The 18633-nt window shown below is 35.0% G+C and overlaps 1 protein-coding gene and 1 pseudogene across 2 annotated transcripts in view; both read right to left on the minus strand.

Moving 5' to 3' along the window:
• The window catches only part of MARCHF1 (membrane associated ring-CH-type finger 1), an 848690-nt gene that overhangs the window by 500230 nt on the left and 329827 nt on the right, over positions 1-18633 (minus strand). The window lies entirely within an intron of this gene.
• On the minus strand, positions 1570-4325 carry LOC113925452 (annotated as a pseudogene).

Genomic DNA, 18633 nt, shown 5'->3' on the forward strand with positions numbered 1-18633 from the left:
GTTAAGTGTTTACCAGCAAGAAGACAGTTTAAAAACTATACTGTTTCAGTTCAATGATGTAATATGCAGTTATTATAGGTGAGGCTGTATAAGAATATTTTATGGCATGGTTAATGCCAAGAGAAAAGTGAATTCCTCAAGGTGGGACTACAGGAATGTTTCTTTTTCATTTTTGTGTGTTATAAATTGTATCCAAATGTTTAAGCATTTGTTTTTTGAAATAAAAATTAATGCTCAAAAATTTTTGTTCTTGTGATGAGAACTTTTAAGATCTCATTAAAAAATTGTAACTGTGTACGGGGAAGTATGTTAATGAAACCTACTGTAATGGCCATTTTGCAGTATATACACATATCAAATTATGATGTTGTACACATCAACTAATACATTATTTTAATTACACCTCAATTTAAAAAAATAAGAATAGTAATTACTCAAGCAAGATATCCTAATATGGGTTACATGGATCTATAGACATCAATAGGGATCCAGGAATCTTCTGAAATGTTATGCAAAATATCCAGTGTCTGGGAGTTTGCATATTCTTCTGTAGAGAATAATATCTTACATCGATTCTCAAAAGTGGCCAATAACTCAACTGAGTTTCACAACTATTAATCCAAAAGCTGCATATGAATAAAATTAATTTAATTTGCAATTTCTTTGATTATATGGACAACTCTAATATTCAAGGTAAATTATTTATATATTATAAGTCATCATCACCAACTAAAACAAATCTTTTAATGTCTATAGTTACAGAGATAATATCAAAATATTTTTTGTGGCATTGGATTTCTTAAGTATTTATTATATGTTTCATCTATCACTGAGTAAAATTTATAATAAAAGTACTCTTTAATTATACAAGTAAGTCCAGATTAACAAATCTACTTAACAGAGTTAAGATTGCAACAAGCTTAAATAACCAAATGCATATATATATATGGATAAAATCAGGTATATGGCAATATAGAGTGAGATCAAGAAACATTACATTTAATATAATCTAAAATACTACCTGCAAGATTGTTACTATTTTTCATTCAAAAGATAAAGTATATGTTATGATTACCTCATTTATAGCTTTTTATTTGAAATTTTAGAAGATTCTATGGTAAATATGTACAACACCAATTTTATTCCAAAAAAAAAAAAAAAAAGAAAGAAAATGGCACAGGACAGTACTTTAAAACAGAAATATTTCCGTTTACAAAGCTTTTTTTTTTTTGCAGGTATAGTACTAACTTAATTCTCAAAATGATTGTTTGTCATCATTAGTCCAGTTTTATAAACAACAATACTAAAGTTCAGAGGAGTTAAATCATCATTATTAAGTCACTCAGACAAGAAATAGCAGAGCAGGGCATCTCACATACAGGTCTCTTGTTCCCAAATCCAGAGAATTTAACAAAGATATGTGTTATGAATTGACTTCCACACATCGACCTCTAAATACATGTAATATATTATCATTATCATTATTATTATTATTATATTTTTAAAGAAGTAAATCTTTATTTCCTCATTTCACAAATGGAGCTGGCTGAGTTGGTTGCTTCTTGGTGATTAGTCAAAGAGATCATATCCCATATCCTCCTTCAACTCCTTGGTTTCTTCCTTTGCTTCAACCTTGGTTGGGGCTGCAGCAGCAACAGGGGTAGGGGTGGTGGCAGTAATTATGGGGCAGCAACCAAGGGTGCAGCTGCCACAATTGCAGATAGATCATCCAAGAAGGCCTTGACCTTTTCAGCAAGTGAGAAGATGTAATCAGTCTACACAGACAAAGCTGGGACCCACCTGTATCCACTATGTTAAAATAGGGTACTGATGCAACAACTGGGTAACCAATCTGCAGACAGATGCTGGCAACACTGTGGACACCTTTCAGGAAGCAAGAATGTAGTTTCCTCTGTGTTGCCAAAACACATCAAGGTTATAGATGCTGCCACTGTCAAATACCTACTTGGATGATCAGCCCAAAGGAGAAGGGGGAGATGTTCAGCAGTGTGGCTTCACTGGCTCCCAGTTTGGCTCTAGTTTTAATCAGCTGTACACCACTCAGGATTTCAATGGTGCCCCTGGAGATGCCTAAAGCCTGAAAGAAGGAGGTTTTCTCAGTATTCTGGGCTGGCACAGTGACTTTACATGGAGCCATGGCACTGGCACAGGTCCCCGTTTGAACCATATTGTCCAATAACATGTCCCTGATCTCAGCGAGGTCCTTTGGGAACACAAAGTCCACATTCCCCTGAATATGAAGCAACAGTTTCTCCAGAGCTGGGTTGTCTTCCAGACACCTTCAGATGGCCTCGTGCATCATAACATGTCATATCATTAACAAGATATCAAATAGAAAATGCCACTGATTTCCATTAATTTTATGCATGTGAATAAATGTTTATATTTTAGCTAACATTTTGACCAATAGAAGAGTACTTGTATAATTTTTTAACATAAGGTATTATGTGGACATGTAACATTACTGTCTCTGATCAAAGAGTTAATGATTTTAGGGAAATCAGATGTCTGAAAGGTTCACCAAGGATGTCTGAATGTATGTGCAGAAACATACACAGGGCATAAATAGAGAGTAGCAGTGGCATTACTCTGTGCTCATGGTAAATAAATGATTCATCAACAACCTGACAAATATAATTTAAATCCACAGCTTCTCTGTAGATTTATGTTAAATATTCATTCTCTTTTACATAAACAAAATCTGGAGGTCTCCATAGGTTTAGAAGAATAATGATCACTACCTAAACCATACTATGAAATATAAAAGCAAATTCTTTGGACTATTTTAGGAAATTAACAACCTCATAACTTTGAGAAGAAAATAACTAAACATATTTTCAATGTAGAGTATATAAAATTCCCTCTTTGTTTGCCTATTGATTAGAAACTTGTGCTTAAACCTCTCAAGGAAGCAAAATATCTATGTAACCCAGTATTTCCATGTAAATAAACCATGAGAGATTAAAAAGAAAAAAAAAGAAACATTGACACTGGCAAAAAAAAATGTTAAGCATTTTTAATGAGAATACTGAAGCCAAACATACTGTATTCTTTGGTTCTAGGTAAACTTCATGTGGATGAAAACCTTAATGAAATTAGATCTAATTAACAGATTTTTATTAACAAAAAATGTTGTTAAAAATGGGTCTGTGAAATGTAGTATGTTTTAATTTGAATTAATAGTAATGAGGTTCTGAGAGCTTAGTTATTTACTTCACCCAGAGATATGCCCCCTTAAATTATGGTTTCTAAGCAATTTTTTTTTTGATTTCTCAGCAATTTGACAGATACCACTGGCTTGTTGCCATTGTTTCTGCACTACAGTTTGAGGGGGACTGAAAGACTGAAGCAAGCTGCTATGAAGATCTGTGTTTTGTGATATAAAGAGGTAAAGAAAAGTGACTTAGGGATTGAACAGGGAAGCTACAAAATTAACAGTAAAATTACTCTCTAGTGATTCAAATGCTGTCTGAAAACATATGGAGTATAAATAATTGGAATATAGAAATTAATATTTAACTTAGAATAAAAATAGAATTAGCGATAAGTGATTAGATTATGGATATATTTAAAGGTAGAAGCACCAAGATTTCACGATTAATTTAATATGGGGAAAAAGAAAAGCACAAAATGCAACCCTAAGTTTTTGGCCTTGTGCAAATGGATGGATGGATGGTGGTGTGTCCAGCTGAGGTAGTGAAGGCTATGGGTTGGGCAGGTCTGAAAGTGGGAAAGGCATGTTAAATGTGAGATGTCTATTAGACATTCAGGCAAACATATCCAGTAGGCAGTTGGATATGCAAGTTTGAAACTCAGGAAAGAGGACTGGAGTGGAGGTAGAAATTTTGAAGTTGTTGGAATATAGATGATATTTAAAACCCTGCCACTGCTCAGGTCATCAAGAAAGAGAATGTACTTAGAGATGAGGAATGATGAAATCCAAAGCCTGGTTACACTTATGGTTAATGTTAGGAAGTATAAATATACCATAGAAATGAAAATGTTCACTGATAAGCAATAAATCTCAGTCACCTATCAACTACTATTTTGGAACCCTTTCCCAGCCCCAGTATGTCTGCTTCTCCAGTCTTCCATTTGCTAGGTACCGCTATAATGGCCTTTGGCTATCTAAGTTCTTCTGTCCTTCATCTTCACTTTTCACTCTTCTTTCATGCCCACCTTACCAGAACTGCTCTAATTTTTCTGTACAAATTATTCTCAATCCTCACAAATTCTTTCTTTCTAACAGATATTAGTCCAGGGCACTGAAGTCGGGCCTCACCCACGTATCTGTGAATTTCCATCAAAAAGAAGTTCTACATAACTTATGTGTTTCCATATATAAATAAACTCATACATAAGTCCATAATATATCTAATGGAAAATAAATGAATATAAAATGTACAGTAATATTTTGTTACAGGAGACCATAGACATAAGATTTACAACTTTCATGTTTTAATGCTTAGGAACCATAGTATTATTCTATCTAAATGAATACAGTCACATAAAGTGATGAATTACAAGTAGAGCCACATTTTTAATGTATACTTATATTAGAAAAAGAATCATATATATAAACATTTTGTGTGTGACAGGCAGGGACTTTTCCATTTCTCTCTCCATTTGTTATTCTTCCATAGTAAGTACGGCACAGCTGGTCTAGTTTGAGAAGAACAAGGCAGGGAGGCTAGTGGGAGCTAAAATGTAGTCTGTGTTTACTAACAAAGCCCTGTGTCCAGGTGTGGTTTTATACAAAGAAAACTGACATCCTTTTATTAGTACAAAGGGAAAATTCTTTCACCAAGCTGGGACTGGCAGGGCCATGCTTAACTAGGAAAAGTGTGTAGCAGCAGTTTAGAGTATCAGCAGGGGAAAAATGGTATATTCATAGTTTAATTAAAGATAGTTTATTGAAGGGATCATTTAAAGAAGTATGCCAAAAATCTAAGAGATGAGGAAGCACTCAGGAGGTAGAAACGATGGTAATTTATAACCCTAAGTATAAAGGGACAAGGTGAATGTTACCAGATACTGGGAAAAGCTGAAGTGGTGGCAGAAGCACTGCCTGATAGAGGTTCTAATTAGAGGTAGGACAATGTCAGAAGGGGGCAAGAATAATATAAATATCCAGACCCATTCTTCTCCCCCTCCCCCCCCATCTTTGGCAGTTGCTGAACACAACTGCAATCCAGAAGGAAAGACAGATGGAGTGATGTAACATATTAAGGTCAGCCTCTCAGGGCCCACAGCAAGAGCAAAGATAGATAACTGTTTGCTAATTTATAAATGATACATTTATAAACACTGTGGCATTATTTTATGTTAAAGATAATTTCTTATAAAGTGAGATTATTAAACCTTACTTATATTACAAATTTATTATCTCCAGTTGCATGGTTTTAAGTGCTACAATCAATAATTTTTATAACTCACTAAGAATAAACTAATAGAAAATAAAGTTAAAAAGAAAAGGTACTAATTAATAAAAAAAATAAATATGAGAGAATAAATCTCATTGGAAGGGTAAATATATAGTAAAGGTAGTGGGTTAATCCCTTATAAAACTAGTACGAAGATTAAGGGGTGCCTGGGTGGCTCAGTCAGTTAAGCGTCTGACTCTTGGTTTCTCAGCGTTGTGAGATCAAGCCCTGAGTCAGGCTCCGTGCTCAGTGCAGAGTTTGCTTGTCTCTCTCCCCTTCTGTCCCCCCCTTGTTCACACATGCATGCTCTCTCTCTTTCACTCCCTCAAATAAATAAAATCCTTAAAAATACATATTAAAATTAAAAAAATAAAACTACTACGAAGATTAAAAGACAAAAGTAGTAAAAATGCTTATGATTACAAAATTGGTTAAGGGATACACAAAGATAAAATTCTGTAAAATATAACATCAAAAATATACAATGCAGGAAGGGAAATAAAAATGTTGAGCTTTAGAATGAAATCAAACTTAAGTTGTTATCAACTTAAAATAAACTGTTAAAAACGGTTATATGCAAACTTCATGGTAACCACAAAGTAAAAACCTATAGTAAATATTCAAAAGATAAAAAGAAAGGAATATAAGCATACCACCAAAGAAAGTAATCTAACCACAAAGGAAGAGAGCAGCAGAAAAAGAAAGAAACAGAGAGGAAATACAAAAATAGCCATAAAACAATTACCAAAATGGCAATAATCACAGATCTCTCAATAATTAATTTAAATGTAAATGGACTAAATTCTCCAATCAAATACATACAGTAGTTGAATGGATTAAAACAAAATAAAAAACAAAACAAATAAACAAAACAAGACCTACCTATATGCTGCCTACAAGAGACTCACTTAACATGTAAGGACACACAGACTGAAAGTGAAGGAATGGAAAAAGATGTCTCAAGAAAATGGAAACCCAAAGAAAGCTGGAGTAGCTATACTTATATCAAACAAAACAGAATTTAAACCAAATACTGTAATAAGAGACAAAGAAGGGTGTGGCATAATAATAAAGAGGTTAATCCAACAAAAGAATATAACATTTGTAAATATTTATGCACCCAACATTGGAGAACCAAAATATATAAAACAAATATTAACTGACCTAAAGGGAGAAATAGACAGCAATAGAATAAGAGTAGGGAATTGAATACCCATTTACGTCAATGAATAGATCATCCAGACAGAAAATTAGTAAGAAAATATCAGCCTTAAATGAAACGTTAGAACAGATAGACTTAACAGGTATTTATAGAATATTCCATCTAAAGGAATAGAATACAGCTTCTTTCTCAAGTGCACATGGAAGATTTTCCAAGATAAATCATATGTTAGGTCACAAGACAAGTCTTAATAGATTCAAGAGGATTGAAATCATATCAAACATCTCTATGACCACAGTGGTATGAAACTAGAAATTAAGTACATAAATAAAAGTGGAAAATTCACAAATATGTGGACATTAAACAACATGCTACTAAACAACTAATGGCTCAAAAAAGAAATTAAAAAAGAAATCATAATTATACCTTGAGACAAACAAAAATAGAATGTAACATACCAAACTTTATGGGATACAACAAAAAGCAGCTTGAAGAGGGAAGTTCATAGCAAAAAAGACCTACCTCAAGAAACAAAAAAGTCTCAAATAAAGAAAAGAACAACTAACTTTACACCTCACAGAGTTAGAAAAAGAAGAACAAATAATGTGGAAAGTTAATAGAAGGAAATAACAAAGAGTAGAGAAGAAATAAATGAAATAGAGACTAAAAGAAGAAAGATCAATTAACCTAAGAGATGGTTCTTTAAAAAAAATAAAGAAAATTGATAACCCTGTAGCTACACTCACTAAGAAAAAAGAAGAGAAGGGACTCAAAGTCAGAAATGAAGAGGAAATACTATAACTGATAACACAGAAATACAAGTAATCATAAGAGACTACTATGAACAATTATACTCTAGCAGATTGGACAACCTAGAAGAAATGGATAAATTCTTAGAAATATACAACTTACAAAGACTGAATCATGATGAAATAGAAAATCTTCACAGACAGATTACAAGGAAGGAGATTAAATATGTAATCAAAAAACCTCCCACCAAACAAAAGCCCAGAACCAGACAGCCTCGCAGGTGAATTCTACCAAACATTCAAAGAAACATTAATGCCTATCCTTCTCAAAGTTTTCCAAAAATAGAAGAGAGAACTCTTCCAAGCTCATTTTAAAAAGCCGCCATTACCATGATACCAAAACCAGAAAAGGATTCCACAGAAAAGAAAATGTAGGTCAATATCCTTGATAAGCACAGATATAAAAATCCTCAACAAATTTTTAGTAAAATGAATTCAACAATAAATTAAAAGGATCATAGATCATGATCAAGTAGGATTTAATCCAGGAATGCAAGGAAGGTTCAACATTTGCCTATTAATGTGATATACCACATTAACAAGAGGAAGGATAAAAATCATATGATCATCTCAATAGATATAGAAAAGGATAAAATTCAACATTCATTTATGATTAAAAACTCTCAACAAAGCAGATATAGAGAAAACGTACCTCAACATAAGAAAGACCATATATGACAAGCCCATAGTTAACATCATACTCAATGGTGAAAAACTGAGAGCTTTCCTCTAAGAACAGCGGCAATACAAGAATGCTCACTCTTATCACTTTTATTCAACACACTATTGAAAACCCTAGCCACAGTAATTAGGCATTAAAAACAAATAACAGGGAGCCTGGGTGGCTCAGTCATTGATCCCGGGATCCTGGGATCAAGCCCCACATTGGGGGTCCCTGCTCCATGGAAGCCTCCTTCTCCCTCTCCCACTCCCCCTGCTTGTGTTCCCTCTCTAGTGGTCTCTCTTTCTCTCTGTCAAATAAATAAATAAAATCTCTAAAAATAAAAATAAGTAACAAATATCCAAATTCAGAAGGAAGAAGTAAAACTGTCACTATTTGCAAATAGAATATTATATATAGAAAACCCTAAAGATTCTATCAAAAAACAGTTAGAATAATCAAATTCATTAAAGCTGAAGGATACAAAATCAATACATAGAGTAATCTGTTGCATTTCCATACAATAATAAAAAACTATCAGAAATAGAAATTAAGAAAATAATCCCATTTACAATTGCATCAAAAAGAATAAAATGCCCAGGAATAAACTTAACCAAGGAAGTGAAAAACCTGTATATTGAAAACTACAAGAAATTAATGAAAGTTGAAGAGACACTAATAAATGTAAAGGTATTCTGTGCTCATGGATTGGAAGAAGTCATATTTTTAAATGCCCATAAACCCAAAGCAATCTACTGATTCAATGCAATCCCTATTATAATCCCAATGCCATTTTTCATAGAAATACAACAAATAATGCTAAAATTTGTATGGAACCACAAAAAACTGCAAATAGCCAAAGCAATCTTGAAAAAGATAAACAAACTGAAGGTATAACACTCCCTGATTTCAAACTGTATTACAAAGCTGTAGTAATTAAACTACTATGATATAGGCATAAAAACAGACACACAGATCAATGGAACAGAACAGAAAGCAGAGAAATAAACCTATACCTAAATAGTCAATTAATTTACAACAAAGGAACCAAGAATATACAGTGGGGCAAGAATAGTCTTTAGCATAATTGGTGCTGGGAAAATTGGACAGCCACACGCAAAAGAATGAAACTGAACCACTTTATACCATACACAAAAATTAACTCAAAATGGGTTAAAGACTTGAAAATAAAGTCTTAAATCCATTTAAATCTTCAAACTTCTAGAAATCTTAAAACTCCTAGAAGAAAACATAGGTGATAAGCTCCTTGACATAGGTCTTGGTGATGATTTTTTAAGTCTGGTGTCAAAAGCAAAAGCAACAAAATAAAAAATAAAAAAGTGAGAGTACAACGAACTAAAAACCTTTTCACAGAAAAGTAAACCATCAGCAAAATAAAAAGGCAATCCACCAAATGGGAGAAAATATTTGAAAATCTGATGAAGACTAATGTCCAAAATATATAAAGAATTCCTACAACCCAATGGCAAAAAAGCAAGCAATCCAATGACAAAATGGGCAGATCTGAATGGACATTTTTCCAAAGAAGACATACAGATGGCCAATAGACACATGAGAAAATACTCAACATCATTAATTATCAGGGTAATGCAAAACAAAACTACAATTAGATATCATCTCACACCTGTTAGAAACCTGTTAGGCTATTATCAAAAAGACAAGACATAACAAGTGTTGGCAAGGATATAGAGAAAAGGGTACCCTTTGTACACCGTTGCTGGGAATGAAAATTTGTGTAGTAATTATGGAAAACAGTATGGAATGTTCCTCAAAAATCAAAAAGAGAACTACCATATGATTTAGCAATTCTACTTCTGACTACTTATCTGAGGAAAACAAAAAGAATAACTCTAAAAGATAATGTGCTGCCTCCTGTTCACAGTGTATTATTTACAGGAGCCAAGATATGGTAGCAACCTAAGTATCCATCCATGGATGACTGGATAAAGAAAATATGGGATACACATACACACACACACATACATATATGTGTATGTATCACATATGGTACCCATCGACCTTGAAGGCATTACACTAAGTGAAATAAGTTAGAGAAAAACAAATACCATATCATCTGTCTTATATGTGGAATCTAAAATAAAATAAAAATAAAAACCAATCTCATGGATACAAAGAACAGAGTGGTGGTTACCAGAGGCAGAGGGATGGGGGGGGGAGGTGGGAGGAATGCTTACACTCTTTGTTTGTTTGTGTTTTAGTTTAAATAAATTGAATAGTGTGTGTGTCTGTGTGTGTGTGTGTGTGTGTGTGTGTGTGTGTGTGTGTGTGTATAAAGGTGTAGGAGTATTATGGGAACAATATTGAGAATGATGGCTGGAGAGAAGCAACGTAATTTTTTTTTATTTTAAAAAGAAATGAACAAAAATAACCTCTGAGACAACCTGCAAGAATGCCAGCAGGAAGGCACAGAAGTCACCTTGAAAAGGCTCCACTGGTCAAATGGATAATTTGAGCATCAGAGGAAACAGTCAACAGAACTAAAGACAAACTACAGAATGGGAGAAGATATTTGCAAAGGACATATCAGATAAAGGGCTAGTATCCAAAATCTATAAAGAACTTATCAAACTCAACACCCAAAGAACAAATGATCCAATCAAGAACTGGGCAGAAGACATGAACAGACATTTCTCCAAAGACATACAAATGTCCAAAAGACACATGAAAAAATGTTCCACAATCACTTGGCATCAGGAAATACAGCGATACCACCTCATACCAGTCAGACTGTCTAAAATTAACAAGACAGGAAACAACAAATGTTGGTGAGGATGTGGAGAAAGGGGAACCCTCTTACATTGTTGGTGGAAATGCAAGCTGGCGCAGCCACTCTGGAAAACAGTATAAAGGTTCCTCAAGAAGTTCAAAATAGAGCTACCCTACGACCCAGCAATTAAACTACTAGGTGTTTACTCCAAAGATCCAAATGTAGTGATCCGAAGGGGCACCTGCACCCCATTCTTCATAGCAGCAATGTCCACAATAACCAAACTGTGGAAAGAGCTAAAATAGGCATCAACAAATGAATGGATAAAGATGTGTATACATACATATATATATATATATATATATATATATATATATATACACACACACACACAATGGAATATTACTCAGCCATCAGAAAGGATGAATACTTACCATTTACATCGACATGGATGGAACTGGAGGGTATTAGGGTAAGCGAAAAAAGTCAATCGTAGAAAGACAATTATCATATGGTTTCACTTATAGGTGGAATATAAGAAAAGGGCAGAGGACAATAGCGGAAGGGAGGGAAAACAGAATGGGAAGTCATCAGAGAGGGAGAAAAACCATGAGAGACTCTTAACTATAGGAAACAAACTGAGGGTTGCTGGAGGGGAGGTGGGTGGGGACATAGGGTTACTGGGTGATGGGCATTAAGGAGGGCACGTGATGTGATGAGCACTAAATGTTAATGCAACTAATAAATTATTGAACACTATATCTGAAGCTAACAACATACTATAAGTTGGCTAACTGAATTTAAATTAAAAAAAGATAAATATACACGTGTGTTTTAGATAAGGGAAGAAAATAATCCATTCACCTCTCATTAATTTGAGGAAACAGAAAAATATCTGTATATTTGTTTTACTTTTTAAATTCAACACACTGACAGTTTGCCAACCCAGCTTTTTGAGATGTTTCAAAAAAATAATCAGAGCCACAGGCTTGGTATAAAACCTGACTCTTCTTGTGGAACTTCTTGCCTTGGAGTGGAAACGTGTATTGACTTTGACATGCCAATAAAGTTACACGGAAAGAAATTGGGTTAAAATTGCATTCACTGTGTAACAGTAAAAACCTATGCAACAAAATTAGGTGAACAGTAGTGATATTCTTAACATAGAAATCCTTTCTAAATCCTATTACCACCAAAGACACAAGGCACATGTAATCACAGTCAAAAAAAAAAGAAAAAGAAATCTATCACACTTTCCAATTTCACATGGTGAAATGCATCTACTCACTGGATGTTTCATTAACAGAAAGAACTGTGAAGAGAAGGCACCCTGAGGTATAAACTTTCATCTATTATTTACTACAGTTCAAGTTAATTTTCTGTTTAAAACATTGTTTCTCTCCATACCTTCATACCACATAAATATAAAAGCATAGTCATATTACTTTCCTACTGTAGTACAGTGCTACTTCATAGTAGAGGTTCAGGGAATATTAAATGACTATTTCAAGAATTCCTGAATCTGGTTTAAGAAAATGGAAGCATTTGCATAGGTGGATTTTTTCCCCACACTAAGTACTGTAAACCTGAGTTCAACTTTATGATATTTAAGACTTCTAGAAATGACCAAATGAAAGAGGATAAAAATATGTATATTCATCTTGGATAATATAAAGCCCACCTCATGAACTTTTTAGAATATGTATTAATATATATTTGTATTTATATTTATATAAAGTATACAATCATAGACACAAAAATATTTGAAATATATGCAGAATTAAGTGGCGCCTGGGTGGCTCAGATGGTTAAGTGCCTGCCTTCGGCTCAGGTCATGATCCCAGGGTCCTGAGATCGAGTCCCACATCCGACTCCCTGCTCAGTGGAGAGTCTGCTTCTCCCTCTTCCTCTGCCTCTAACCCTGCTTGTACTCTCTCTCTCTCTCTCTCAAATGAATAAATAAAATCTTTAAAAAAAAGAAATATATATAGAATTAAAAAATATAAAACTATTTTTGAAATTACTTTTTCATTAGGCTTCTGAAATGGGATGAATGTGTGTTGATGATTGATAAGTAGATTTTTTATGACTTTTTTTATTTCATTATGTTATGTTAATCACCATACAGTACATCATTAGTTTTTGATGTAGTGTTCCATGATTCATTGTTTGCATATTACACCCAGTGCTCCATTCAATCTGTGCCCTCTTTAATACCCATCACCATCCCCCCACCCCCCTCCCTTTTAGAACCCTCAGTTTGTTTCTCAGAGTCCATAGTTTCTCATGGTTCATCTTCCCCTCCGACTTCCCCCCCTTCATTTTTCTCTTCCTGCTATCTTCTTCTTTTTTTTTTAACATATAATGTATTATTTGTTTCAGAGGTACAGGTCTGTGATTCATCAGTCTTACACAATTCACAACACTCACCATAGCACATACCCTCCCCAGTGTCTATCAACAGCCACCCCATCCATCTCACACCCCCTACTCCAGCAAACCTCAGTTTGTTTCCTGAGATTAAGAATTCCTCATTATCAGTGAGATCATATGATACATATCTTTCTCTGATTGATTTATTTCGCTCAGCATAATACCTCCCAATTCCATCCACATCATTGCAAATGGCAAGAGTTCATTCCTTTTGATGGCTGCATAATATTCCATTGTATATATATACCACAACTTCTTTATCCATTCATCTGTCAATGGACATCTTGGCTCTTTCCACAGTTTGGCTATTGTGGACATTGCTGCTATAAACATCGGGGTGCATGTACCCCTTCGGATCCCTACATTTGTATCTTTAGGGTAAATACCCAGTAGTGCAATTGCTGGGTCATATGGTAGCTCTATTTTCAACTTTTTGAGGAACCTCCATACTGTTTTCCAGAGTGGCTGCACCAGGTTGCATTCCCACCAACAGTGTAGGAGTTCCCTTTTCTCTGCATCCCCGCCAACATCTGTCATTTCCTGACTTGTTAATTTTAGCCATTCTGACTGGTGTGAGGTGGTATCTCATGGAGGTTTTGATTTGGATTTCCCTGATGCTGAGCGATGTTGAGCACTTTTTCATGTGTCTGCTGGCCATGTGGATGTCTTCTTTGGAAAAATGTCTGTTCTTGTCTTCTGCCCATTTCTTGATTGGATCATTTGTTCTTTGGGTGTTGAGTTTGATAAGTTCTTTCTAGATTTTGGATACTAGCCCTTTATCTGATATGTCATTTGCAAATATTTTCTCCCATTCTGTCAGCTGACTTTTGGTTTTGTTGACTGTTTCTTTTGCTGTGCAAAAGCTTTTTATCTTGATGAAGTCCCGATAGTTCATTTTTGCCCTTGCTTCCCTTGCCTTTGGCAATGGTTCTAGGAAGAATTTGCTGTGGCTGAAGTCGAAGAGGTTGCTGCCTGTGTTCTCCTTTAGGATTCTGATGGACACCTGTCTTACATTGAGGTCTTTCAACCATTTTGAGTCTATTTTTGTATGTGGTGTAAGAAAATGGTCCAGTTTCATTCTTCTGCATGTGGCTGTCCAATTTTGCCAACATCATTTGTTGAAGAGACTGTCTTTTTTCCACTGGACATTCTTTCCTGCTTTGTGGAAGATTAGTTGACCATAGAGTGGAGGGTCCATTTCTGGGCTCTCCATTCTGTTCCATTGATCTATGTGTCTGTTTTTGTGCCAGTACCATATTGTCTTGATGATGACAGCTTTGTAATAGAACTTGAAGTCCAGAATTGTGATGCCGCCAGCTTTGCTTTTCTTTTTCAACATTCCTCTGGCTATTCGGGGTCTCTTCTGGTTCCACAGAAATTTTAGGATTATTTGTTCCATTTCTTTGAAAAAAGTTGATGGTATTTTGATAGGGATTGCATTAAATGTGTAGATTGCTCTAAGTAGCATTGACATCTTCACAATATTTGTTCTTCCAATCCATGAGCATGGAACGTTTTTCCATGTCTTTGTGTCTTCCTCAATTTCTTTCATGAGTATTTTATATTTTCTGAGTACAGATTCTTTGCCTCTTTGTTTAGATTTATTCCTAGGTATCTTATGGTTTTGGGTACAATTGTAAATGGGATCGACTCCTTAATTTCTCTTTCTTCTCTCTTGTTGTTGGTGTATAGGAATGCCACTGATTTCTGTGCATTGATTTTATATCCTGTCACTTTACTGAATTCCTGTATGAGTTCTAGCAGTTTTGGGGTGGAGTCTTTCGGTTTTCTATATAAAGTATCATATTATCTACAAAGAGTGAGAGTTTGACTTCTTCTTTGCCGATTTGGATGCCTTTGTTTCTTTTTGTTGTCTGATTGCTGTGGCTAGGACTTCTAGTACTATGTTGAATAGCAGTGGTGATAGTGGACATCCCTGCCGTGTTCCTGACCTTAGGGGGAAAGCTCTCAGTTTGTCCCCATTGAGAATGATATTCGCTGTGGGTTTTTCATAGATGGCTTTTATGATATTGAGGTATGTACCCACTATCCCTATAATCTGAACAGTTTTGATCAAGAAAGGATGCTGTACTTTGTCAAATGCTTTTTCTGCATCTATTGAGAGGATCATATGGTTCTTGTTCTTTCTTTTATTAATGTATTGTATCACATTGGTTGATTGGTGCATGTTGAACCAACCAGCTCAGGAATAAATCCCATTTGGTCGCAGTGAATAATCCTTTTAATGTACTGTTGGATCCTATTGGCTGGTATTTTGGTGAGAATTTTTGCATCCATGTTCATCAGGGATATTGGTCTGTAATTCTTCTTTTTGATGGGGTCTCTGGTTTTGGGATCAAGGTAATGGTGGCCTCATCAAAGGAGTTTAGAAGTTTTCCTTCCATTTCTATTTTTTGGAACAATTTCAGAAGAATAGTTATTAATTCTTCTTTAAATGTTTGGTAGAATTCCCCTGGGAAGTCATCTGGCCCTGGGCTCTTGTTTTTTGGGAGATTTTTGATGACTGCTTCAACTTCCTTAGTGTTTATAGGTCTGTTCATGTTTTCTAGTTCTTCCTGGTTCAGATTTTGTAGTTTATACATCTCTAGGAATGCATACATTTCTTCCAGATTATCTAATTTGCTGGCATATAGTTGCTCATAATATGTTCTTATAATTGTATTGCTTTGGTGTTGGTTGTGATCTCTCCTCTTTCATTCAGGATTTTATTTATTTGGGTCCTTTCTCTTTTCTTTTTGATAAGTCTGGCCAGGGGTTTATCAATCTTATTAATTCTTTCAAAGACCCAGCTCCTAGTTTCATTGCTCTGTTCTACCATTCTTTTGGTTTCTATTTCATTGATTTCTGCTCTGATCTTTATTATTTCTCTTCTCCTGCTGGGTTTCAGCTTTATTTGCTGTTCTTTCTCCAGCTCCTTTAGGTGTAGGCTTAGGTTGTGTATTTGAGACCTTTCTTGTTTCTTGAGAAAGGCTTGTATTGCTATATACTTTCCTCTTAGGACTGCGTTTGCTGCATCCCAAAGATTTTGAACAGTTGTGTTTTCATTTTCATTGGTTTCCATGAATTTTTTTAATTCTTCTTCAATTTCCTGTTTGACCCATTCATTCTTTAGTAGGATGCTCTTTAGCCTCCATGTATTTGAGTTCTTTCCGACTTTCCTCTTGTGATTGAGTTCTAGTTTCAAAGCACTGTGGTCTGAAAATATGCAAGGAATGATCCCAGTCTTTTGGTACCGGGTGAGACCTGATTTGTGACCCAGGATGTGATCTACTGGAGAATGTTCCATGGGCACTAGAGAAGAATGTGTATTCTGTTGCTTTGGGATGGAATGTTCTGAATATATCTGTGAAGTCCTGTTAAATATATTTTAAGCATCAATATGGTTTGGGATTTTGCACTAATTACACACATGATGATGTGTTCTTGTTTCCTTTCTAATATTCAAAGTAAGAATTTGTTCAACACCAGCAAATGTGTTTGTTTTACCTCTGCTTGTCCCATATTTAAAGGAGAGGTTTATTTTGTGCTTGAAGAGCTTTCAGCATAGAAATACAATTTAGAAAGTAACACTGACCATTTTCTAAGCAAAGGATTACAGAATATAACCAAAAATTCTGAACCGTTAATCTAATATCAATCTGATGAGTAGGCTGAAAGACTTTACCCTTTTAAAATTGTGTGCATATTTTTATCAAATATATGTTCACTACCACCTTTTCTGAATCTCGTAATTACTTATAACTATATTAATGGAATCAAAATGCAATAAAACTATTACCACATATTATATTATGAAACTAACCATGCCAACAAGCTCCAGCTCTCAATATGTGGCAAATATACTTAAATATTTGTCACATAAGTAGAGCTGTATGGCAGAATCTAAGTGTGCAAACTGAATATTTTTTATGAGGCAAGAAGAGAATTTAGGCATGAGTAGAGCTATGAAGACTACCCTAGTTACCAGGACCTCCACACCTTTTGACCTCCCTCAGAAATCTCTCCCTTCTTCACCCTCCACAGTACTATATTGACACCTTGTGTTATGGCTTTAGATTTTCTGTTGGAAATCATTGTCTTCTACTTGCCTTATCTCTTCTTTTACCCTGGAAGCCTTCTGTGGATAAGATTCATGTCTACTTCATCAATTTATCAGCCACACTACTACCAGAGTGATTCCCTTGTTCATGTGCCCTTATCAATTATTTGTTGAGTGGATGAAGACATTAATTACAGAGGCAAATTGTACATGCCTTATAACAAAGAGCACTATATTTTAGATTAAAATATTTTCTCTTCTATTCTGCCAGTAGCATAGAACTATGGTTCTCAAAAGTATGGTCCCAGAACCAGCAGCATCAGTATCACCTGGGGGTTTATTATAAATGCTAATTCTGATTTTGATACACTGAGTCAGAAACTTTGGAGGTGGAGTCCAGCAATCTGTTTTTATAGGTCTTCCTAGTGATTCTGATGTAGGCTAAAGTTTGATTACAACTGTCCTAAAGATTCATGGCAGGCTCATAATCTTTCATTTGCTTTTGTTTGTAGCTCCCATAGAACACTAAGTAATCTTATTTCCTAGAATTAAGGTGGGTATTGTATAGGAAAAAAAGATGGTCCCATAACCAGATTTAAGTAATCAAGCTGGGCTTAAAGACAAGACACTCCTCCCTACTAACATAATTTATCATGTCATCTATTGCCCCTGACCTCTAGAGACACCAATACTACTGTAAAACGATATAACCAACAGTTCTCAATTTATTCCTTCTAATATTATTTTCTAAAAGAATGACATATGGTTATCATGGTCTCCTATCTTTTGTCCCAGGAAGCTGCTAATCCTGGGCCAGGGTCCAAGAATGAGACTCCTCTGTCCTTCCAGCTTGAGTGTCTCTAGGCCAAATGAGTAAGGATTCATATTCTAATTAAAATAAATCATTCTGTGAGAGGCGAGGTTAGACTCAGGGAACAGATGGCGCATGCCTGGAATTAGGCCTCAGAATCTCTCTAATAGCCTTTCCCCTCTGTCTCCTCAAACCACCTTAGGGCATTCTTTTTTTTTTATTAAATATAATTTTCTCCCCCAATCTTAAAATAGCTACCACAGAGTCATCTAGAAGTACAAAGGAGATGGAACTGAGATTCTAATGGTCAACAAATTTAGGAAAAGATAACCTTTACAGTATTGCAGGAAAATGGAAATTAAAATAAGGATCCTCTAGTGGTTTTGGGGATTATGGAACTGATGTGGTTCTGGTTACAAATACCTAAGGTCACAGAAGTATGCACATGCACACACACACACACACACACACACATACACGCACACAGTCAATATTACTGTATGA

This window comes from Zalophus californianus, chromosome 2 (assembly GCF_009762305.2).
Source record: "Zalophus californianus isolate mZalCal1 chromosome 2, mZalCal1.pri.v2, whole genome shotgun sequence".
In the NCBI taxonomy this organism is placed as follows: Eukaryota; Metazoa; Chordata; class Mammalia; order Carnivora; family Otariidae; genus Zalophus; species Zalophus californianus.